At 34.5% G+C, this 24,888-nt stretch overlaps 1 pseudogene; it reads left to right on the forward strand.

The window, feature by feature from the left end:
• The first annotated feature begins 584 nt into the window (after nt 1–584).
• LOC149528143 (mechanosensitive ion channel protein 6-like) overlaps nt 585–24,888 on the forward strand; it is a 45,920-nt pseudogene continuing 21,616 nt past the window's right edge.

Below are 24,888 nucleotides of genomic sequence, written 5' to 3' on the forward strand. Positions count from 1 at the left end.
ACTTAGATGCAATTGCTAATTTTAGAAGTTTTGAAATTATGCTCTACGTTTGAAGATCATCAATTAGTCATATATAATATATTCTTCTCTTCAAAAATCTAATCTTACTGCTCATTCTCAATTGTAATATTTAAAAAAATAGAAAGAATATAATTTATAAATTGCATATGCATCGTATAAGAATTTACAATTGAATCGGCTCCTAAATTAATAGGTCATTAAGCAACAAATACTATTAATATATAAAATCAACTGATAATTTTTATATTTTTTAACATATTCATAATATTCTCTTTCTTTCCTTCCATTCACGCTGTTTCGAGCGTTACAATGTAATTTCGAATGGGGTGTGGGGTGGGGTGGAGGGGACGGGCGGGATGTGAATGGTTTTTCATTCGAACGGACTGCGGACTGGAAGGGAACGGGAAAGATTTTTCATTCTAACGAGTTCTTCATTGCTTATTTAATGTGCCATGGATGCAACTTTCCTATACAATTTCTTCATTTCATTCCAACGAGTTCGTAATTTATTTACTGTGTCATATACAATTTCTTTATTTGAGGCAATGGAAAACTCTACAAGAATGGCTGAAAGGAAACTGAACAATTCTCCCTCACTTCCAGATCATCACGAAGAAGAATATGATCCCTTCACAGAAGAGGAGATTCCGCGAAATTACAAGTGCTCTGAGTGTGACAAATGGTTTTTTGTGGAATGTGCAGCTTTTGTAGCCCTAATAGCAGGACTGATATCAAGCCTTATAGCTGGGCCTCTGAAGAAACATACTATCTGGGGATTAGATACATGGAAGTGGTTTTTGATGGTTCTGGTTGTTTTCTGTGGGAGATTGGTCTCCCAGTGGATAATTCAAGTAGCAGTTTTCGTAATTGAGAGGAATTTTATTTTAAGGAAGAGGATCCTATATTTTGTCTATGGAGTGAGATGTAGTGCTAAAAATTGCCTCTGGTTTGGCTTAATTTTGTTGGCTTGGCATCTTATTTTTCATAAACAGGTACTCTTCTGTTCGGATTGTATTTTCATACTTGTTATTGTTAATGGAGATGTATTTGCATTATGGTTATTGTAGTTGGAGTTGGAATTGGAATTTTTATTTATCCTCATTTATATTCCTAATCTCGTTTCCATTCTAATATTTTGGTGTGTTTGAGTTATCAACTTATCAGGTGGAGCGAACTACCGGGAATAACAAGCTGTTGGATTCAATTGAGAAGCTGCTGTTTTCTGTTCTCTGTTAGCTTTGAATTTTCATGTGAAAACATATTTTGACAGAATTCAAACAATATGTACTTGAAACTATATCTCCGCCCCCAGTGATGAAAATCCATCAATCCCCTGCCCTACCAGATGAAATTTCTACAAAGAGTGCAGAACACATAGAAATTCAAATAGATCCTCCTGATAATAGAAATAATGATAGGGCAGACCATGAAGTGGCAGCGGAATTCAGGAATTCAGGAATTGCTTGTATAGCTAATACAATTGACAGGTCCGTCTATTCCCACAAACATGATACAAAGATTGATAGTGAACGTCAAGCCGCAATTACGGCAAAGAGGATATTTTAAAATGTTGCAAAGTGTGGAACAGAGTAAGCATCCTTTTTTGAAGTAATACCTTCACCCCACATATGCTTTGTCATAGCTATGTTTTTTTTTATTCTCCTAAAAATTAGAAATCTAACATTTAATGAACCATAGATATGCCAAACTGTTCCAAGAAAATTTTGTAACAGACAATGCTACTGGTGGTTTATTTATATCTTAACAGAATGCCATTGCCTTTTTAACTGGCATCCTCACACAAATAACATGTCTCTTATTGGCATCCTTTCTCCTATATTGCTAAGCATTATATGCAGCAGTTTATATTGTATAATCATTCTGGTGCTAAGGCAATTGTTCTCAAACAACTAACTCTTCCGAAAACATCAAGGAAAAAGCATGGACCTACCAGCATTAATAGGACCAAACAATATCAGGAAAATCCACAGCTCATGGTTTATTTACTTCCAAGAAAATGAATATGTTTGAGAATTTTTAAACCTAGTTAATTGGAATCCCTTATTCCGCAGGTATATTGAGGAAGATGACCTACTAAAGTTAATGAGTGAAAAAGAGGTGAGCAGAATCTTTCCTCAATTTATGGGAGCCTCGGATACAGGAAGGATCAGTGAATCATCTCTCACAAACTGGGTGGTATATTATTTAAAAGTAGTTCCATATAGCTTGTAAATGTCACTCCCAACGTATAGCTAGATGTAGTTTTACTTGGCATGTTGGGCTCATTTAATGTTCTTTTGACTCGATTTTGTTGTTTTATTATGACAAAAACAACACATAAAAAATTAAACAAGGCAATACTAATTACCTAGTTCTAACAGCTCTTTCTTGATACATACTGTCTAATTTATCTTTTTGGTGGCAGATGAATGTTTTTGAAGAAAGGAAATTACTTTCTCGGTCTCTAAACGACTCCAAAACTGCAGTTAAACAGCTACACAGACTCATCAATGCAGTTGTGATTGTAACCATACTAATGTTTTCTTTGGTTCTTCTGGGCATTGCCAGCACCCATGCTATTGCTATTATAATATCTCACCTGCTGCTTGTGGCTTTCATGTTGGGAAATACGTGCAAAACAATTTTTGAAGCCATTGTGTTCGTAGTTGTCACCCATCCATTTGATGTGGGCGATCGTTGTGTTGTTGATGGAGTTTAGGTAGAAGTCACTTTTCACTTCTTTGACAAATGACTAAAATGAGTGAATGGGTAATAATTATACATCTAGCTAAAGCAGAAAAGATGAGTGCTGAAGATTGAACAATGGATTAGAAAAGTAACAAATGTTACACACAACATATTGAATAAAACCATATAACTAATTGGTTTTTGAATTGTACAGATGGTTGTAGAAGAAATGAACATCCTCACAACAATGTTTCTGTGTGCTTATAATGAGAAAGTGTACTACCCCAACTCTATATTATCTACAAAACCAATCAGTAACTATCATAGGAGTCCAGATATGGGAGAGAGCGTCGACTTTTATGTGGATGCTACTACTACTGTGGAAAAAATTGCTGCACTTAAGGAGAGAATACGCAGGTATTTCTGTTTGTGATTGTGTGGTTTCTTTACCAATGGCAATAATACAAGCCACAATTACACATATATTTGCAAATAGCCTTACATATGAAATATTTGATTGGGATAAGCATGGAAAGTTTCTAAAAAATTATGATTAATATCTGGCCTAGGTCAGTAAGGTTAGGTTAGGTTATCTTACTTCTGAAATAGCTATTGGATGTTTGAATCTTCAAGTGTCGTGTTTGTTATGCAGCTATATTGAAAATAAGCCTCAGCACTGGCACCCGGAGCATAGTTTATTTGTGAAGGAAATTGAGAAAACTAGTATGAGAATGGGCCTTTACCTCAGACATGCAATGAATTATCAGAACATTTGTGAGAAGTCAAGTAGACGATCCGATCTGTTATTGAAAATGAAGGATATTTTTGAGAAACTTGAAATTGAATATCACCTATTGCCTCAAGAAGCACCAATTAAGTTTGTTGGGTCTACTGCGAAATCAGATCCTTGTGCGTTTCCAATGAGTTGGGGTAATTTGCAAAAGAAATTGCATTTCTAGGTTCCATATAAATTCTCTTTCTGGTTTGGATACTCTTGGGCCTCTGGCCTCTGGCCTCTGGAAGAGGTAAATAAAGCAGAGCAATTTTTGTTGGGTATGTTTCCTTTTTATTTGAAGGACTGTTTTTGGACCTATTTTGGAATCTGTATTAAGAATTATAATGACAAGTTTTCTTAAATTTTTTTTGGCAGGGAGCAAAGGTACAATACTTTATGTGCAAGGTTCATGTTTCTGCAAATAGGCTTTTCTTTGCCAGAAAATAATATGAGGTACAAAGTACAGGTACCTAGAAACATGCTAGTTATCTACTAATATCATGGTTTCTTTGAATTTAATATGTTTATAAAAAATTGTATGATATGGCAATGAGCTAGTGAGGATAAAATTTACAGGAAATTTCTCTCAATCTTCAGCTTTTTTGGCCGAAAAGCCAAGGTGAGGTCACTGTATGCCATGAAAGAAGAATGGGTATGTATTGAACAGGAAGGAGCTCCCCTTGCAAGATCTGTAGCTTACAAAGTTTGCTAGGAAAAGGGATCGTATGGTGCAGATATTCCTGCAGCATTTGGAGTAGATATGTTTATTTTTCTATCCTCTAATCTACCTCTTGCAATAGTTGCCAGAAACGTGACAGGGAAGCCCCATTTCACGTTGCAATGTGCGAAACAGGTTTCCCATCACACAACGACCATTCCGTTTCTCTGTGGTAATAATGTTATAAATTTAAAAACTATTAATAATTTTTGTGCTGTGTGGCAATAATGTTATAAATTTAAAAACCAATAATATATTTTATAGGGTGCATAGGGAATGTAACAGGCGTAGTAGTTTTAGTTTTGTTAAACTAGTTTTAGTGGTTTTAGTTTTAGTATTGTTTTAGTTTGTAAATGAAGTAACAGTTTCAGTCTTGTTAACGAAGCGATAATTTTAATTTTGTTAATATTTGGAAACATATAGTGTTATTAATCAAGAGAATTACTTTAGTACCAATCAACTATTAATTATTTTGTGCAATTGAATTAGGAATTTATTAATACAATTTAACATGGAGTCAAGAATTAATTTCTATGAAATAAATTAGTTTGGTTATATATATATATATATATATATAAAACATTTCTTTTACACAACCTTTGAAATTTTTGTTTCTCGTCACGTCTACGTTGCTTTCTCGTTTCTCATTTCTAATAACATAGCGGCTCTTGCAGATTATCTTCAAGATGTTGTTGCCATCTGAGCATTCCATGATTTTCATTCTAGTTGGAGAGAATATTTTCATTTTTATTCATATGCAGACTATTCATTTACATTCTAATATTCTAGTGAAAGTCATTCTGTCAATTTTGACCAAGTTTGTTCTGACGGCCATTAAAGTTACCTCTATCAAATTTTTGAGATAAATATTCTAATATATTAATTATTTAAGGACTGCTTCTATTACTATTGTGGAATCTTCGCTAAGAATTATAATGACGATTTTTTGGATTGTGCTTTCCAGGCAACAAAGCTGTGTTGCTTTGTACACGAAGTATGTCGTTCTCGGAATTGCCTTCTCTTGCTCGAACATTAAATATCTGGGGTATGAAATGCAGATAGAAAAATAATACAATATATTCTTGTAGTATGGTTTTCAATATTGTTTTCAATAGTGCTCTATATTCAAAACTAAATTACGAAAAGTATTCACATCTTTGGAATACTATGACATACGACTCTTCAGGAAGAAGTTATTTTGGAGAACAGTAACATTTGTAGGTTGTGTCTACCAATTTCTATATACTCATCATTACAGAAACTCAATATTTTATTTCTTCTTAACCAAATAGGCAAATACTTATGCGGATGGGGACAACTATAACTTGCCCTCTTGACTACTACATTTGAATTAGTTAAATCTTTGAACAATAGTGTTGTATTTATAATATAAGTATCGGTTTTTCTACAATGCATTGAGGAAAGATCTTTTTGTCATGTTTACAAAAGCGACCAAGGCTTGCAGCTTTCTAATATATAAAATGCCTGAATCACCAATATGGCAAACAGGATTTGATGACTTGTAGTTGTCGTCTAGTTTTTTAAATACATTACTTATCAACTAAAACTGGTCTCTTTGAATTTGATATATTTATAAGCATTTGACAAATATAAGTGATACTGATGAGTCGTGTGATATGAGACTAAGCTAATGAGAATGACTTTTGCAGGAACTGTCACTCAATCTTCAGTATATTCGGCTTAAAAAACAAGGTGAGGACTCTGTATACCACAAGACATTAATCGGCAACAAATTTGGGGAGACAAAAAGACACTGTGGAAAGCTCATGGAGCTTAACGTTAAAAATTCCAACAATAGAACAAGACTGGATAAATTGAGAAAGGACAACGTCAGAGCACGTCATTACTGAAATGACAATATTCATTTGAGTTTTGACTACTACACAAATGTCGGCTCTTGTAATCAAGTGTTGTTTTCTATTCAACCTGATAAATCTTAGGAGCACTTACAGGACACAAAATTCAAACTCTAGTTTGACATCCAATAAAAAAAATCATATCATGTTAATAAAAACTATGGTAGTGACATTGTCATAGGGTAGTGTGATTGTTTAATAATTGTCATAAATTTTTTATTATACAATAAAGTGGTTAAATTATGATCATGTATTTAATATAGTGGTTAAATTATGTTCATCTATTTTCTAATTTCATAGTATGATAGTCCAGATTAGGGTGGTGTTATACTGACAATTGGAAGATAGTTTAAGGAAGTTATCAATTAAACATTAGCAATACATCAATTGTACTTTAACATTAAAATAAAAATAGATAAATAGTTTTAAAAGAAATTAAAAGTAAAATGATAATGAAATTTAGCAACACATGACAAAGTCTATAAGAACTAGAACTATCCATCCAATAGTTAATTGAACACATTCCTATTAACAGTGAGGAACTTAACGAGTTCTTTATAATTTTCTTCTTCATCAATATAGTATCCTATCACCTTATTTTAGATCAAATACAAAAATATTGTATTGGTGTATTGTTAACAGTATATAGTTATGGTTATATTATGATACTAGCCTCTTCTCAGAATATAATTTGATAATTAAATTATTTATTGTATAATTCTTCTTTCTAAAATTATTTTCAATATAAATGAATGTCTATGCTAAAAGCAAGGTCTCTTATACATTGAACTTATAAATAATGACATAATATGATATTATGATTCTCTCACTGTTATCATTGATAAATGTTCATATTTCAAATGAAACCTTCATTTATGACCTTACATAAAACACAATTAGTTAGAACAGAATCATAAACAACTGAATTTTTTATCAGCTTTTCTCTGTGATTCATGAAGCTTCAGCATTTGGATATTGGACAACAGGAAAATTCAACAGAATTGAAAAATACGAGTCTAACATACCAAATCAATTTTAATTTATATTTTGGTCATACATTTAAAAGTTCAAACATATTGTTAAACAAGCCAGGCCTTAGGTCAAATGATTTAAATTCTATCGGTTGCCAGCAACAGTTTCAAGTGTCGTTTGTTTCGTTTCAGATACAAAAACATGTGCCAAGTTCGAATCACTGTCTGTTTTGTCATAGAAAAAGATATCATATATCCCAAATTGAAATTCATAATCCATTATCTCTTTATTTTTATTTTATTTTATTTTATTTTGATCTTACATTGTGAACCTGGAAATATTTTGCAATTAAAAATTTTGAGTGACTAATGCAGCCTAACTACAACTGCAGGGTTGAACATCCTTGTAGCATGTTCAGAACTATTCAAAAGCAGCAGCTCCTTAGTGAGGGAGATTATTTTGTTAGAACTTAAAAGGCATGTTCCCTTCAACATAATTTCAGGCACAACTATGTCACACGTTTTTGGTATTGTAGCTTTGTTGAAGGGAGCATATACTCATTGGAGCCCTATAGCCATAAGTCAGATGAGTATGTGTATAAAGACAACGTTGCGCATAAACAAAGAAATCATGTTCATCCTTCAATAAACATAATGCCAATAGACAAGACATGGAGAAGTTCATGAAATCCATGCAAGTGCAAATTTCTAAATTAATTTTTTCCTGGACTTGTTTTGCCTCTTTACATCTAATTTTTCTTGTACAATGGATTTTATAGCTTTTAGATTGGACTAGCATGGGGAACCAATTAAGAAATAATCGAACAAAACAAGAGGTCTATTTGACGTTGTTGCAGGTCATATAATCCAAATATGGTTCAAGTCATGAACTAGCTTTTTATACATCAGAATACAACCATAACTCTTTATTTAGCTTGGTTAACAATTTACTTATCTAAACATTATGAGTAATAGAATTCTTTTATCCATGACACAAAGAATCATATACAACTTGAAGCTAAAAGAACCTCTTTTATTGAGAATTATAATTAATGGATTCCCTTTGAAGAGTTGTGGTGGAACTGAAGCAGGGTATAATATAGTGGCAAATTTTCGTATTTTGGCGAATTTGACATTTTGCCAATGTTATTTTTGGTGATTTCTGAGCCCTTCCATGGTTTCCTGGTCACCAAACTTTGTTGGGTTTACCTGGTTGCCTAGCATTGTAATCGCCAAGGCAAATGTTACGTTTGAGTTTTTCCCTGGCGGTATCGCCTTTCATGCAGCCGACTAGGTAACGCTTATCGTGGAACGTTCACCGGGTTTCAAGTTTTTGTTTCATGCCGTATGGGAGAATTCACCATCCCAGTTTCATTTTACCGTGGAGGAGTCGGCTCGTTTCACGTTATGGGAAGTCGAGGAGTCGACTCATTTTGCCAACACTCTTTCATTTTGCCGTGGAGGAGTCGGCTCGTTTGGCGTGGTAAATTGGTAATTGTATTGATTTGTAATGTGTATAAATTGAAATTCGCCCAAGCAATGAGACATTCACTAAATACCGCTGCCACTCCATCAAATTTATGGCAACGCAGGACACATCGCGGGCATGAATCAGACTCCAGAGATAGCTTCCACAAGTGGTGGTACACTGGTATGTGCAGCTGTTCTGTAAAATACTCTCCTTGAGCTTATGTAGTTTAATTTAATCAGAAGCTTATCTATAGTTTCCTTTCTTATCTCATTTTCATTAGAAATTTTTCAAAAAGTGGACGCAATGCTGAAAGTTGCTGGCGATGTTAATGGTTTTTAAAGCTTGCATGCATGGATTCGTGAAAATGTGAAGTCTCTTTCCTACCAACTTTCTACTGAGATTCGTGAAAGATTCCCTCGAAGTCATTTCCCTTTAACCTCTGCGAACATGCGAAATCCTTGCCATCATGGTCTCGCGGCTGCTGGAAGTCTTTGCCCTTTAACTGCTGCGAACATGCGAAATCCTTGCCATCGCGGTCTCGCAGCTGCTGGAAGTCTTTCTTTTAAACTGCTGCGAACATGTGAAATCCTTGCCATCGCGGTATCACAGCTTCTGGAAGTCTTCCCTTTAACCGCTACGAACATGCGAAATCTTTGCCATCGCGGTCTCGCGGCTGCTGGAAGTCTTTTCCCTTTAACCGCTGTGAACATGCGAAATCATTACCATCGTGGTCTCACGACTTCTGGAAGTCTTTTCCGTTTAACCGCTGCAAAGTGCTAACATCCGATGGTGTGATCTCCCTTTTTCGTGACTTCGCGACATAAAAGTTCACCATCATTTAAACCGGCGATGATGCAATCTCTACCCTCCTCGTGGTTTCGCAACACAATCTCCTTTATCTTTTCAACTAGAAATGATGCGATCTCTGCCCTCCTCGCGGTTTCGCAACACAAAACTATTAACTTTCACTTTGACAGAGACATTGCGATAGACCTGTTAAAGCCTTTCTCACGATTTCGCAACTGCCAAGTTGCCAACTTCAAACTGATAAAACTATCATACCACTCCTTTGTACCAATTCCCTAGCCCTTCCATGGTATGTTTTTTTTAACCTTGAATACAATAAAATTATTCGCCCAAAAGAATTAAAATTTTACTATGATTATTATTTTTTTGTTAGCCAATGTATAAATATTTTGTGGTTTTAAACGGATACTGAAGGTAATACTGCTTATTCTTAGGGAAGTAAAGTTTAAACGTATTATCAATGGATTGAGATGTCAGGGGAGGGTGAGTCTGTAACTAATATTGCTCAGTCTTAGGGAAGTGACAAGGGAAAGACCCCCAAGGGCAGTGAAGGGATTAATCTTACATCAAAATGCCAAAAACTTAGAGATACTACCATAAAGGCTTTCTTTGGAATTGACAATGTTTCTGGTCCACCAACTTTGGCAAGTACAAGTGCAGAAGGAAATCACAATACCTCACCACCACTAGAAGAGCAGGTTGTTATTCAATTAAATCAAAATGCATCAAACAAGGATAAGAATGTTTGAACAACAAAAGATGTTGTAACAGAAGATAATATTGATGTTGGTAGGAAGAAAAGAAAAAGGAATGTAAAAATGGGGCGGGAGTGGGAAATGAAAAGGACTTTCCATGTTGATTGGGTAGCAAAGTACTGGTTTATTGAACCAGTCACAAACAATGATGAACCACCAACAGAATGCAAGTGTACGATTTGTACCTAGAAAACTAAAAGAGAGAAAAAGTTGCAGTTAAAGCTCGACACTATAGAAAAACATATTGGTAAGGTTTATGAAAAACAAATCATAGATGGAAAGGAAGTAGCGGCAGTGAGATAGAAATCAAAGGAAGAATGCCTTCATGCTAAGTATGCCATAGAATATGAAGAGCATTTCAACATGCAGCCAATGATGCAAACTTGGCAAAGACCATTCAGATGAGTGTTATTTTTCATATTCTATCTAGAGGGCGTCCTATGAGAGACTTTTCAAAATATGGTAATTTATTATCTTTTTTGAGAGTTCCTCACTATCCTATGTCACATTGGTCATTATACGCTGGATGGGAAATGGCAAGCTGTCTTGCTGAGGTGGAAAAGAAAAATGTACAGGAGAGAATAAAAGAATCCAAGTTCATTTCATTATCCTTAGATGAAGTCACTGCAGTAGATAACGCTGCTTGGGTCTATATGCATGTATATACTGTAAAAGATCATGTCCGTCAAGCTAATCTACTTTGTGTTCATAAAATGAGGGCCAATTCAACTACAGAAAATTTATATTTAGAAGTTAAGAAAGCTTTGAATGAAATTGCTGGTATGGATGACTTGACAATTGCAAAGAAGTTAGTGTGTGTCGGAGCTGATGGAGCTGCAGTAATGCAAGGGCAAAGGACTGGTCTTGTGCAAGATTACAAACTAGTATTGCACCTTATATGCTTGGCATACACTACATGGCCCACCGAATGAATTTAGCATATAAGATTGTAAGTACTTTTCCTACAGTGTCAAAAGTTGAAGATCTAATCCGTGAGCTCCACTCGTACTTTTTCAGAAGTCCTAAACACTTTGCAGAATTTAAGATTTTTTCTAAGGTAGTAACAGTAGGAAATAAGATTCTTAAGGATGTTGAGACCAGATGGATATCTTTGCATGGACCAACAGAACGAGATCTAGCAGAATATCAATCCTTGATTGGAGTTCTATATGAGCAACGCCTTATAGTGGACAGAGCTCTTGATTTGTTAAATAAGTTAAGTGATATAGAGAACCTATTAACTTTAGCCAGTCTTCTCCCCATGCTGGATTTAATGAACAAACTTGTTAAGAAAGCCCAAGACAGAACTATGTATATTCATGAGTATTCTGATTTATGTAAAATGACATGCATGGCTCTAGATTCTTTGTATTCAGATCTCTCAGTTCATAGCCCAATTTTTTCAAGGTGGGAGATGATTATAGATTTGAATCATGCTGAGAATTTTTTACAATTCAATGGGGAAAATGAGCTATGTGTGTTTGTGAAAGGATTTCAAATACCAATGCACCAATCTAAAACAACTAAGAGAGGCAGAGTACTACCAGTTAGAAAGGATGATTTTGACAAGATTGTTAAATCTGTTAGTGAAAATGTGAAGTCTATTTCCTACCAACTTTCAAGTGAGATTCGTGAAAGATTCCCTCAAGAAGAAATTCTTGAAGCCATGAGTTGTGTGTTTCCTCAATTTTGGAAACACTTTGGACATAATCCAACTGATGCAAAGTTGTTTCATAATAAACTTGATGAATTGATAACACAGTTTTCAAAGCATACAGATTGCAATGGACAACTAATACAAGGAATCTTAGATTCAAATAATCTTAAAAATCAATGTCAACTTTTTGCATTGTGTATGAAAAACGAGATGGAAAACTTTGAGAATCCATTCGATCCTGGTGCAATAACAAGGCTCTAGAAAAGGATAAGTCAGAGTGAAGTATTACGTACTTCAATATCAGAATATTTCAAACTTGCTGATTTATGTCAAACAATGATATTAGGGTCAGTGGAAGATGAGAGAGTTTTCAGTGCATTGGGGTTTTTGAAATCAAATGTCAGAAACAAACTAGACAAAAATTTGGAAACTTGTTTGAGGTTGTTTGTTACTCAATACAATGTTAGAGATTTTCCTTATGATAGGTCATTGGCCATTTGGAATTCCACGCGTGAAAGATGAGGCCTTTGCAACACTTTAAAAGATGGTGGTTCTACTTCTACTGCTGACTCCAATATAAATGATGAATTTAGGTCTCAAAGTCAAAATGAAGATGAAGATTTTACGGATTTTGAATACCCGATTTAGAATGAAGAGGAACCTATTAGTACTAGTTAGACTTCAGTTTCATATTTGAGACTGAGTCAATGAAGTGAATTGTGATTTAGTAATGTAGCATTCAGTTCTAAGGAATTTATAGGTCTACTTCAGTTCTTCCATATTCATTATTCAGTCATATTGCAATTACAATTTACAAAAATTGACTTCAAGATTTTTGTTACTCTATTGTTGACATAATGTTATTTTTGTACCTTTCTCTTGATTTGAGTTCAAGATTTTTGTTACTTGTTACTCTATTCATATTGTTGACACAATGTTATTTTTGTATCTTTCTCTTGATTTAGTTGTTTGATAATAAAAAAAGAGATAATAGAGACGTGTGCAAAGCCCATAACATCACAGAGAACTACTGACTACAAAACATAATGGAAAATTGAAATACATAGAGTTGGAACAGTATCTGCTCAATTATACTTCAGTCTTAATCTGAAAAATAACAACAGATCGGACCATTTGTAAGCCTTGGGAACTCATATTTATATCACTTGAGTTACAACAAGCTTCAGGCTTACAAAGGTTACATAATGATTCATTAAAAAAGACAAAAGATAACAACAATTAAGATAATCATTGCAATTTTTTGAAACCTTTTATGACATATTTTAACAGAAAAAGGGGAAACAGTTACAAAATGTGACAAGTGGCAAGTGATCATTAAGCCTGTCTTCCAGTTCTAACTGCAGCATTACCCACAGCGGATGCACCGCAAAGGTAAGGTAATCTGTTATGATGAACAGCTTCTCTTTGATATTCTACTACAACACTTGTCCTCCAATTGATTCCCCGAGGCCACCATCTTTTGTGCTGATCATCTTCTACTGAAGGGATTGCTTTGATATCTGCTATAATGTTGAAACCTTTTGTGACATATTTTAACAGAAAAAGGGGAAACAATTACAAAATGTGACAAGTGGCAAGTGATCATTAAGCTTGTCTTCCAGTTCTAACTGCAGCATTACCCACAGCAGATGTACCGCAAAGGTAAGGTAATCTGTTATGATGAACAGCTTCTCTTTGATATTCTTCTACAACACTTGTCCTCCAATTGATTCCCCGGGGCCACCATCTTTTGTGCTAATCATCTTCTACTGAAGGGATTGCTTTGATATCTGCTATAACCTCCCAGATGGCAATATCTGTATCTACAACAGGCCATGCTGTATTTCTAACTACCTCTAATTCACTGATGTTTTTAGTCCATTTTGCATCTGTGATGGCTTTACCCTCTCCACTAATTTTGTTCATATCTGCTTCAATTTTGTATGTCATATCAATCATATCATATACAACTTGATCACTTGATTCACCTCTTGAAAATGCTATAAATCTTGGATGGTCTAATATTAGATCAAAAGATTCAGACCACTCTTGCCAAGATTTGGCATACCCTTCATTGTTCAAAATTGTTGGAATGAAATCTGGGGTACCCAATGCTATGCTTTTCAATTTTCCCCTTACTGCTTCGATCTTACCAATGAAGAATGAATTCAATTCTTTAACTTGATGTATCATTTTCCTTATAGGAACAATGATCTCCTTAGGTAGTTCCTTTTTCTGTGTGAGTAAAGGAACTAACCTATCAAAGAATTGAATGTATGGCCCCCACTGGGCATACAATGGAGATAATAGTGATAAAGCCTCAGAGCATTGGTATTCATTACTCTGCAGAGTAATGTACATACTATGTACATTTACAAAGGCTCTCTTTAAAGCAGTGCTTCTATGAATCAAAAGTTGTTTCATTGTCCTGATCTTTGCATCATTGCTAATCTCAAACTCATCCACATCCATATGGGTTACTGGATGTGGTTCTTCTGCTATCTGGTCAGTTTGAATATTCTAGTCTTGTACCTCCCTTACTCTTAGTGACCTTTCTTCTCTTTTCAAATCTTCATTCTCCTTTTTTGATTCCTCCAAAGCGTGTTGCAGAACATATGTTTTTCTCATTTCCTCTTCATACTTCTTCCTGGCATCAAGGTACTTTTCATATGTCCGCACCAGTTGTTCTTGAAGAATATCAATCTTGTTCTTGCCTAGCATAGCAGCAGTGTTTTGGAGGTTATAAATTTGATCTAAAGAAGTTGAATGTGCATTCCAAAAAATTGCATTACCTTCTGGTGTCTCTTTAATTTCCATCAGGGTAGGCTTCTGTGATTCTGGAGCTACACTCCAAATAGCCATTGTCTTAGTATCTATATTAAATCCTGCCCCCTACAATTCACCAAATGGATTAATCTCCTCATAAGAGATTGATTTTTCTTGTCTACTCATTTGATCAAGCAGAAATGATGAACTAATATCCCATCCTGGGAAAACTATCATACCACTCCTTTGTACCAATTCCCTAGCCTCCTCTACAGTGAGGCTTTCACTGTTAGGATCATAGGCTTGGAGCTTCTGCACCATTTTAGTCACTTTTTCATCTGTGTCTCCAAGTTTTACATGCAAAGAAAGTTCATTCTTTTTGAGTTTATACAAAAAACTTTTGAATTCTTCACTCTTGATAAAATCATCATCCTTCATGAATTCTTGAGCCTGTATAATTCTGTCATCCAGCATCATGGACTGCAGTTCTAAACTACTGGGTCTCATCTCCTCTTCAGTAGCTTGATCAATTAAGAACTTTTTTTTGGCATCATCAAAATACCTAGTTCCTTTTGGAAGCACTTGTAAGGCTTTCTCTCTAGCCTTTTCTGGAACCTCAATCAATTTTTGTTTCTTCTTGCCCCCTTTATCCCAGTTTGAAGGGCCAGGCTGATCTTCTTCGTCACTAATTTCCAATACAACATCTGCCTCTAGAGAAGAAGGGTTTACCCTATCTCTAGCATTTAGAGGAACTTGAGCCATAATGTTATCAAACTCCTCAATACACTTATCAATTTGTTTAAAATAGGGTAAATCAGAATAGAAGCCCTGGAAATTAGGATCTACTTTCTTCATTTCTTCCTCTACTGAGAGGATTTCTCTCCACTTCCGCATCCTATCAGCACATACATCTTCATACAATACATCCCTAATGACATCCTCTTCCCAAATTTTCCTTCCAATGACAACATTATAACCCCTTATTTGTTTAAGAGCACTTGTAACAATGTTATATGGGTCATAAACCCTACTGGGGGCAATGGGGAAATTTAACTCTCTTAGGAAGGCATCAACTTCCTCAATGGCCTCTTTAACAATTTCAAAATCCCCTACTTTGAAATTTCTACACACAAAAGACCCCTTTTTAATGGTTGGCCCTAGATATTCTCTATTCATGGATAACAACTGCCAGAAAATTTCCACTACACCCACCCTCTCTGGTACATATCTTGGCAAGAAATGAGGGGGTTGGGAACAACCAAAAATTCTAATCAATGTACAGTTTGCTAACAAAAAGCCACTGCCCCAATCATGATCAATTGGTCCCTCATCATCAAAACAAAAAGTTGGTCTAACAATCTTCCTGATTAACCTAGGTAATCTTTCCAATTTTGAACCTAACATCCTATGAATAGTTGCAACAAAATCATTATAAAAGAGAGGGAATTAGAAAAAGAGTAGAACCTCTTCCATAATCTTGTCCATCTTTGAACAGGCAATGCCTCTCCGAAATTGTCCAAACCTTCAATGAAACTAGAATCCACATGGCCCACGTTGTAGAAGAGGATGAGATGCATAAGCACCAAGTAATGTAGAAATTTGAAATTGTCAAGATCACCTTGCTGAGCTGTCACCATCTGCTGATGAATACTATCAGCAATGAATGTTCCAAAATCATACCCCCTGAATGTCTAGAGCTATCACATAGAATGCTGGGGAGGCATCCATGGATCCATCTACTCCCAATAGTTTGTTCAATCCGAAAACTATTTTTTGAAAGTATGCACACAAATATGACAAGGGTATAAAATCAGTAACCATTTTCGGGAATTCTCCTTTCATCTTGTTTTGATTTTCCCTTGGGATATGTCGCAACATTGCATGTGTTGTATAGAAATCTCTCTGTTTCTCAAATGCTGCTACCAATTTTTCCAGGTTAATAGGAACTGACATGGGACCCTGCAAATCAAATGCTTCAACAAAAGCATCCTTACTTAACATACAGAGAACGCTCATATCCTTTCTATGAAAGGACCGAGTGGTTGGATTATATGCATTTACCAGTGCCTTGATAAGGTCAACATCCACGTATACCTCCGACATTATCAACTTTCCCAGGTTCCTCATCCATGGATTTGAGACGGGAACCTTCTGCACCCTATTCTTGTAAAAGTACAAGAACAATTCAGTTCCATTGGTGTACGGTACTTGAGCATCTCTACAGAAGCTGTAAGCGTCTCTAAATGTGTGGACATTAGCACTTTGAGCATTGGAAGATTTAGGGAGAATCTTCAACCATTCTTCTGCAAATTTGGCAGACAATGAAACCTTGCTGCCCTCTCCAGTGCCCTTCTTTACTGATGATTTTGCTTGTGCCATTCTGATGTTACTGCAAATTCTTGAATCTTTTTTCTCTGTTAGCTGTAGATACCTGAGAATTCTAGTTTTCTGCAACTTCCTGATGGGCCATAGCGTTAAATTGTTAAATTTTAATGGCTTTAAAGTTTGAAATCTTGCATGTGCATGGATATCTATTATCGATCACTACCAGTAGTAACTACTACCTTTATTATCGATCAACTCATCAGCTGTCCAGAATCAGATAATAGATTTGAAAACCTGATCTTTTGTACTTTCAAAATTTCAAGCTTCAAAAATACATTATCATTAACAATTGTACAATCTTATGAGTTGTGAAACCCTTCGTTCTACACTCTGTCGCAATCGGTTCAACTTAACCTTGAAATCTTTTCGCGAAACTGCGAAACCCTTCTTTTTCTTTTCTCAGGCTATTGCAACAGTTAAATCAAATATTCGCTTTATCCTTGCGACCTTGCGATTAGCCTTATATCCTCTTCTAATGAGATTCCCCTTCTGTCGTAGCTTCAGAACTTAACACGTTTCACATCGCGTTGTCGCAGTTGTGAAAACCCATTTCCTTCTAACCGGTGCAAAGTGGCGAGCACTGCTTCATCTTAACCTTTCGCGACTTCGCAGGATGATATATATTTCCCCTTTCACCACTGCGAACATGAGAAAACTACCTAAATTAACATTTCGCGGTCTCGCAACCAATAGACTAACTGCCTGCATAAAACCTCCGACCTTGCGATCTCCCTTTTCGCGACTGGCGGAAGTCCTTGCCCTTTAACCGCTGGAAACATGTGAAAAATGCTTGAATTAACATTTCACGGTCTCGCAACCAATAGAGTAACTACCTGAACGAAACTTTCGATGATGCGATTTCCTTTTCGCAACTTTGTAACATAAAAGTTCAAACTGATGAAACCCTTTGCGAACCTCCAATGCCATCGACTTCGCATATGTTTTTTTTAACCTTGAATACAATGAATTGACTCGCCCAAAAACTTAAAATTTTAATGTGATTATTATTTTTTGTTCGCCAATGTATAATTTTTTTGTGGTTTTAAAATAACACAATTCGCCCAGATTTTACACATTGTTTGAGAGACTATGAATGATTTGCCAATGGAGATTATTATTTTTTCTTTGTAAACTATTTTTTTTGCCACAAAAAATAAATTTTTTGGTCAGGTGTTTTACACCTTTCGCCAATTTTTTACACCTTTTCTAAAGGAGGGGTTTCTTAAAGTATACCCTGAACTGAAGTCCAGCAAGATTTATTTCCAAGAATTGAGAAGAAATCAAAGAAATCATTTTATCTGAATTGAATCCAGAGAGGATTTCGATATTAGAAACATATGCAATCAAAATTCTAAAAGAACAAATTAATGAAATTTTAATATTTTCAAAATTTTCATTTTTTTAATAACTTCAATTTCATCTTATAGTCAGTAAAAAAAATTTAAATGCATGGAATCTAAGTTTACTTCCACGATCTAGGACAGCTTCAATGCTTAATTTCATTACCTCACATTCATAGTAAATAGAAGTCTTTCCTTGTTTTGATAATGGATTTGATAAACATGCTCTACTATAAAAATAACAATTTATATTTGTCAAAGCATTTTCAAACATCAAATGAAAGAATATTATTGATGTTGACAAGGATGAGCAGCCTAAGGGACCAAGGAACACAACTATCAATGCATTTTTAAGTTCCTTTCGATGTCAACTCTTATATTGTGAATATTGATCATGGAATTTGTGTTTCATGAAGCCTTGCCACCTTAAATGATTCATTCAAACTGCCCACCTTCACAATGATTTTAGGCTAAGAAAATTCAAATATCTGCATACTCTTAGTATTAAGAGGAAGTAACATTTTGTTTCAATTACATCTTACATTTTGTTTAAATCTTTGTAACTTGAGACTTTTTTTTCTCTTCATTATTGTTAAGGCAAACATCCAAACTAATGTCCAACTTATTCATCTACTGCTTGTTATGTTTCTTCCAAGTCTTTTTCTTTGGTTTAGTTCCCACTCAAGAAGCAATTTGGGCCAAAAGGCTCATCTATGTTCTCAGCCCTCTTTCACCAACATAGCAAATGAATTATTATTGATGCTTCATTCCCATCTTAGCCAAAAGAATCTCATATGATTTCAATTTTTTAATTCAACATAGGTGATGATTAAATTTTTTTGGATTGTTTCTACTTGCCTACACTTACAACTTCATATTTTAATCTTTGAAACCTCACAACCTTATAGGAATATTGACACAAGCAACCCACCAAAAAGAGCTAAGTTAATTTTCTATTCCATAACTCAACTTTCTCCACATATTTTGAAGTAAAAATAAATCTCTCTAGCCACTTTGCATTTTTTCACTATCTCAAGCAAGCTTACATCAAAAATAAAATTAGTTTGTTGCTTCCATTTTAAAGAAAAAATCATGAATATATTCTCGTGTTGGTGTTTACTTGCATTCCAACCTCTTAGTGAAATAAATCTAAAGTATTTTGATTGTGTCTTCATATAAAGAAACTTCACCACTTCACCGATCAACCAAGTCTCTACTTGATGCAGAGGGCACTACAAAAATAATGGTTAGGACCTCTACACAAGTTTCTTCCAAAAAAAATCACCTACAAATCCTTTCACTATACTCATCCACTTCCTTGGAACATTGGGCAAGTCCTCATGTGTTCAAGATACATCTCACAACCTTCCTAACTCTCTTGAGAATTGATCAAATTGGATTGATTTCATACTTTGGGGAAAGGTTCCTTGAATTAGGTCCATTATGGAAAATCTACCCAACACTTATCAACCCTTCAATCTAATCACTTAGAATAGAAGAACAATGATTCAAGCCTTGGTTGGGTTCCTCAATAGCTACAAAGTATCTATCACCAAAGAGGCTAGTGGACAAACCTAAAGCAATTAGGTTGACCTAAAAGGTTTTTGGACAACAACTTAGATATTATCCACATAACCTAGGGAACTAAGTGACTTTTCAAATACCCATTCAATCCTTCCAACATGCTATAAAGGATCAAATTCCTAAATCTTCAATAAACCATTATTCCCTCTATAGCCACCTAGGCCTAATAGGGCTAATTAGACCACTTTTGTGAAGAAACTACCTAATGTAAGGGTACCCTGGTCAAACCAAAACTTTAGGCATATTTCCTCATGGATAAGAACATCATTTCTATTATCGGATTGGAACCCCACAAATTGAGATTTTGGGTCTAGGAATGAGCACTAAAAATAGAAAACCATCTTGAATAGGACCAAGTCTTTGGAAACTAAGAGAAACATGACCCTACTTTCTTTTCACCAATGGTCATTGAAATCCTCCAATGGAAAGTCAAGATAGGGTCATTTTTGTGTGAAACCCTTATATTTGAGAGGGTTTTAGACCACCCAAGACAAAAATTGCAAAATATACCATATCCAATCACTTCAAGATATGAAATCAATTGCAGTAGATAGATAAGACACCCTACTCACCATGCATGTAGTATTAAATTTCCCAATCTATGCAGTTTGTACAAGTCACTGAAACAACAAGTTTACACAATAACTTGATACTTTGTTCACTTCAATTGCTCCAACCTTCACACAAACTTCCAAATATGAATCCCTCATCCTCTAGAGGGCTATTTGAATCCTTCTCAATGGTTATAACTAATATTTGAATACAATGGCCACTTGGGAAGGTAGTTGACATGTTTTGCTAAAAGTTGTCAAAGTTGCATTATGCACCATTGACAAATAATTTTACAATATTTGCACTTTTTGGACCATGTTGCTTCCTTGCAATCAAACAGAAATCCAAAACACCTACCACTACCCTATGAGCATAAATACTTGTGAAAATCATTAAAAAAATCCCTTTGACTATGGTGGACCCCTAGTTCATAATTGCACCTAAAGGTTCCAAGGCCTTATAAGTTGGCTTATATTGAATAAATGGATGGAACAATCATCATTATTATTACATTTTCTTCTAATTACTAACTCTATATTCTAGGAGGCGTGATCCTACACCACTCCTCCAACAACTTTGTTTAAGAAATCTTTAAGTTTATATGTTCAAAATATAATTCTCCACCAAGGAGACCTTGGAACAAAGACTTAAATACGCAATTAATAGGTTTTTTTTTGAAACATGGAATAAACATCATGTAACAATTTTCATGTCATAACCATGAACATAAGCAAGATACAACATGAAAGAGAAGAGATCATGATCGTCTTGAAATAAAGAACAAGTTTTCACAAGGTTTCCCAACAAGGATTTTGTTTCTCAACAAGTCACAAGAGGCTAAGCCAACAAGAACCCACAACTATACAAAGAGAAAACTAGTCCATACTCAAAACCCATCTCATTGACATTCATTTTAATCTCAAAGTAAATGTTTCTTGAGTGGTTAAACATACATGTTGATTACCAATTAACCATAAGCATAAGCAATAGCACAAACAATAATCCACAAATGATCGTGCATAAGATTAATCCTCAACAAGAAAGGAAAGATACAACCAAATCACCACGCAAGATCTATGGTGGAGAAAATTCATTGAAAAATTCAAATTTGACTAAGTCTAAAGTTTCCTTAAAACCCTTAAAATCTAGAGTCTTTATCTTAACTCCTATGAAGCTGAAACCACTCTCAGAAATCATGAGAATATTACATAAAATATAACTTTAAGTATAAGAAAGGAAGAATATGAAGCTTATATTCAAATGTTACATTTTATGTATCACCCTAATCCTTAAATCAGATTGAGTCCACATTTAGGGGTATATGTAAGGAACTACTCCTCAAGCCTTCACAACACACCTATTTTTATGACTAAACATCACAAGACAAAGACCAAACAAGAATCTTGTCCACTTGATCTACACAAGGACATACACAAAGCTCTTCATCTACTTAACCATACTAAAGACAAAAATAATGAACTTTGTCCACTCAATCTACATGAGGATAGCATAACCCCAAGATTCTCTACTTGGCCTACACAAGGATAGCATAACCCAAGGATTTTCTAATTGATCTAATTTAAAAAATACACAAGATACATCATCAACATTCTCTACATCAAGGACGAGAAGCAACATAATCATTCACAAGAAAAAGGAAAAAAAAGAATAGACTCTCAAGTCAAAATCCATAAGAACATGGTATCTCATTGGTTTTAACCCAAGAGCACAAGTCACTTGAACATCATCGTAGGAGCATAGCTCAACTACATGCTTGAATGCAATCTCAGCACCTACATCCACATGTCACATTGGAGCTCTTCTCAAGCATCAAAGGTGTCTTTACATAATACAAAAGCCACAACAATACAAGAAAAGAAAGGAGGAGGTGTCAAATCCCAACACAGTCTAGGTTAGAACCAAGTAAAGGAAAAACTAAAGGCACAAACACCAGATATCTCAATTGGCCACTTCTCCAAGAGCACATGATTCAAATAAATCCACCACACATCTTGTTAGAACATGGGATAGGCTAAAAATACTCAAAATCAATAAATATTTTAGGTGAACTATTGACTTTACCCAAAAATCAATTAAATCAATTGCAAACAATTAGAACCCATATATGACAAATTCGTTGGTAAATAATTTTATTTTCCCAAACATAAAAATCAATATTTAATTTAAATTTTATAAACTCAACTATAAATTTAAATTAACAAAACTATTTGGCTTAGAACTTTTACCAATCAAAAATAATAATAATAATATTAAACTTCTTTTGCGACAACTACGAAAGCTCTAAGACATAAATATGCAACTAGTCTATCACAATATTTGTTATAAAGCTCAAGTTTATGAATGTGTTAAAGGGATAACATTATAATCATGTGTACATCATCCATACAAGAATTTTATTGGCTCACTATTGAAAGGCCAAAGTTACTTTTTCCTATATCACTATTGATGATATAGACACCCTCAAATTATGCAACTTAGGCAAAATGTTTCTGATAACCTATTCACTAAAACACACAAATATCAATTGTAGCTACTCACAATATAAATAGCTTAAACACATAAACAGGCATGATAGGAAATTATGAATGAGCATGATACATTATGTAGATCTCATGAATGAGTGACTATGACTTTGTTGACATAATTGATGTATATTGTATTGAAGAGATGATTTAGTACTCATTTGATGGTTAATTGATCAAATATTGTGTTTCCATTGATCTCAACTTGAAGGTCGTTGGTTGATAGTTTATGAGGAACATTGTTCTAGTATTTGTAGAGTAGAAATCTAGTGTGTAGTTAATCTATGTGTGGAATTGAACTGCACAATTAGGATGGGAAACTTAGAGATGTCTCAAGATGGTGTATGTATTATTTTATGTACTTGACATAAGTATGGAGAAATTTATGAAATATTTAACTGTGAAAATGTAACAAAGTTGAATAGTTAGTGATAAATAGTGAATGGTTTCATTGGTGTATCAAATATTTGATGATCTAGATATTCTAATTCAAGATTTATGTTCTATAATCAATTTTGAGATCACTAAATTATAGTAGTACATGATTTGGCTGACTAGAAGACATGTTTTGGATCAATGGAAGTACATTTAGGAGGAAATAAAAGAATACTGAGAAACTCTTATGTTTGATCTTCAACTGGTAGTTTTTGGGATGAATTGGGTAGATCTTTTGTGATGTAAAGTTAAGTGATGATGTGAAAATGATGTGGCATAAATACGTTATAATGAATTGATCATACATCGATCATTGTGATCAAATTTCTTGGATTTGTGCATGTTCATTAGAAAAGGTGCAAAATGCTAGATTTCTTTATTGAATCAATGTCCAGTTCAAATAGGTGATCATGTAGATCTCGTAAAGGATATATTAGGATTTGGTAATACATTTTGGTGGTCCTTAGGTGAATTCAAGTGTATAACATTTTGGTTAAGGGGGTGGCTTCCCTAGAGATTAAGAAGTGTATTTGTGTGACAGAGTATTGTGGTTGTGAGTATGATGATCATTGATGGTATGTGCAATCAAGGTAGTAGTTGAATTCCTACAATTAGAAGTAGACATTGAGATAAATTGCATCTATATAAGTAATTGAGAATTTCTATACCCAAATCACTTTCCTTGCCAAATTAAATCCTTTAACCAAGCCACTCTTAATAGGGTGAGCAGGACCCTAATAGGTCTGAAGACTCATTCCCTTAACTGAGCTTTCCATTAGCTTGAGTTAAAAATCCTCCAAGGAGGTTACTACTAATAGGGTAAAGCTCCTAATAGGGGTAGAGGAAAATCCCTTAATCAGATGAATTGTAACACAGTTTTCTCCAAACATGGCATTAGTGTAAGCTCCTAAAAGGACTAAGGCTTTAATAGAGCAAATTTTAGAAGAATGAAGGTATATGCAGGTACTAATTCCCTAACCAAAGGTTTCCACATGAAGAATATTGTTGTTTTTGCAATACTTGAGCAAATGATTTTATTAGTTATCTTACTTATTGTTTGACAAGTTTACATTGCATGCATGTGGTGACTGGTTAAATGGTTATGATCTTTTTTGGTTGACCTTTGTTGATAAGATGGTGTCAGTTTTGAATCTAATAGATTACTAATTCAACCCCCTCTTCGTAATCTTGGAACTTAAGTATATTAAGTACATATTTTTTCTTACTTTGCACAACACAATGGGTATAATGCATAAGATTTGTTTGAACGTAGAGATTATCTTTATATCTTTTAAATTACCATTACATTTGCATTAAGCATCTCAAATAAATATAAAAACATCAAATTATTATTTCTACAAATATGTGCATATATCCATGCAAATTTTCATAAACATAACTAACAGCATGTGAGGCACAAAAGAATTAGGAATCAATGATAATCATCATACATATATGATCAAAATAGTAATAACATGATTTGACATTTAAATCACCAATGATACAACTGAAATTAATGTATAGTAATCAAATGCATCACATA

Source organism: Cupressus sempervirens, chromosome 11 (assembly GCF_028749045.1).
Source record: "Cupressus sempervirens isolate cs-2001-9-10 chromosome 11, ASM2874904v1, whole genome shotgun sequence".
In the NCBI taxonomy this organism is placed as follows: Eukaryota; Viridiplantae; Streptophyta; class Pinopsida; order Cupressales; family Cupressaceae; genus Cupressus; species Cupressus sempervirens.